Source organism: Macaca thibetana, chromosome 6, assembly GCF_024542745.1.
Source record: "Macaca thibetana thibetana isolate TM-01 chromosome 6, ASM2454274v1, whole genome shotgun sequence".
Classification (NCBI taxonomy): Eukaryota; Metazoa; Chordata; class Mammalia; order Primates; family Cercopithecidae; genus Macaca; species Macaca thibetana.
The window spans coordinates 92,395,431-92,397,773 of NC_065583.1; positions in this window are offsets into that span (position 1 = coordinate 92,395,431).

Sequence of the window (2,343 nt, forward strand, 5' to 3'; positions counted from 1 at the left end):
GAAAGGCGAGTATAAATAGATTTGAATTGGGGTTGGACAAGGATTTGGCAGGCAAAAAATGACTGTGTGTTGATGGGGTGGGGAAGAATAGCTGCCAATTCAGGGATCCGTGGTGGAGGAGCTTCCTGACCCCTGTCCACCCCAGAAGCTAGAGGTTCCTGTATGGTCTCTGGACTTCTGAGCCTTTGGCTATAATTAGGGAGGTTACTGCTTTTCCTGGCTTCTTCCATATGCATGTTAGTTGTGTTTGGCATTAAGCAGCAGTGTTTGAAGAGTGTCTGGCCCCCACTAGCATTTAGTTGAGCCAGTCACTGGAAAAAATGACAATGGTATCTGGCATAGAATTCAGGTGCTAAAATACCTTTATTAAAATAGAGGAAATGGCACCTATTAGGAAGTGACCCCGAGCTACTAAGTTTTATTAGACTGAGAAGAGGTGTTTTTCCCCCCCTTTGAAGCATATTGTAAATTCCCTTCTGTCTTTCATGGTATTTAACTACAGAAATGGGTGCATTCAGTAATTTCAGATTTTCAGTGCTATTTTTATTACAACTCATTTTGTGTAGTATCAGGGAATACCGAGCTGTGACTTGGCATGTTTCAATAAAACTTTTTGTACATATTTAGCTAAAAAAGAAAATTTGATGGGGTAGGAGAGAGAGTCAACACTACTGGCAATTTCCCATTAGCAGTGCAGGAGGTAAAAGTCTAAAATAAAGCTTGTGGGAAAAGTCTGAACATGGCATCCAAGCTTAAAAGAAATGACATTTCCCTTTTTTCATCCTGAGGTGGGAGAGAAGACTTGACAGAAGTGAGTGAAAACTCACTCAGTAATATTCCTCTGAAGCCAGCCCTGATGTCAGCAGTGAGCATGTTAACCAACGAATGAAGTGGGCCATGTCCACCCTCCACAACTCTATAAAACCACTTTAAAGTTAGTACGAGGTGCTGGCTCTCCCCCTTTCTCAATGAAAAGCATGCTTCTTGATTAAAAATATGTGTTTCTACTTTATGCCAAAACAAGAGAGCATTATTTTCAAGATGATCATAGAAACCAAGTTAAATGTGTTTCTTATTTCAAGAGATAAAAAAGCATTGCAACGGTGAAGAAACATTCAGTGCTGAATGTTGGTTTAATGTAGCACTACTATGCACGTAATTTATTTTGAAACACAGTGATGTATGAAAATCTTCAGCATTCTTGACAGAATGAGATTACACATCCATCTCCCTCTATGCTTTAAAGAAGAAAAACCCTTGACTTAGCCTGCCAATGTTTCAAATAATAACTACGTATGTCTGCATTGTAATACTCCTCCTGTTATTTCCACTTTCAGAGATAGAAATTCCTGGGATAATTTCATTCATAAAGGGTTCCCTTAGGAGTAAGGTGGATGGTCAGAAAAAGATATTGAAGATAATTTGTAGTCCTGTTGGACAAATTCTCAACTCAGTTTGATTCTCCCTTGTCAGTTAAGAGACTAAGGAACATTTGAATGTGGATGGGAGAGACAATGTTTAGGGGATGCAGGTAGCTCCTTCTGAAGAGGGTGAGCTATATTAGAGGGCAGCAGGCTCTATGGGAATGCATACCTTTACATGGAAGCTCTTTTGAAGCTTGAGAGGAGAGGGATTACTGTCTGACCCTGGAAACTAAGTTAGTAGACAATAACATTTTTCCACCCTTCACCTTTTCTTCTGAAGCATGGAGCAGAAATTATGGGTGAATTATATGGTGTGCAAAATAAAGGGAGATGTGAAGAGAAACAAACCAACAAAAAGGTTTACTGTCCATTATGGAACAAGGCAACTTCTTAATTTGAGCTACTTAATTACTCTTGAACAATATTGAAGATGAGTGTCATTTTGACATTCTGGGTTTTAAGAATACTTTACAGAATAGATTCATCCATAAACAGAAAAATGCAGCCACATTCCTCTGGATGTTTTCTCTTCCATATAACTTAATAGCTTTTTAAATCAATTCACATAATTAGCAGCTTACCTACCCATCATTTGACAATTAAAATCTCTATCAACAGATATTTCTTACTTTTAATGGTTTGATTAACCTAGACCCAAGAGGTGTCTATTGAGTCATTAAGGTTTAACTTTGTTTAAGTTAGGTTTAGCATTAAAATACATATTATAGCAGAAAATTTTCTTGAAAATTATTAATCCATTAATGATATTCAGAATAAATCTTTATTAGAATACTTGATTAAACAGAATAATGCATAGCCCAACTATTCTAGACAATACATTTTTCTGTAATAATGCCCTGAAAAGACAGATGGTAATATTAGATTATGTACCAAGAATAGCTAAATTGTAAAATCTTGT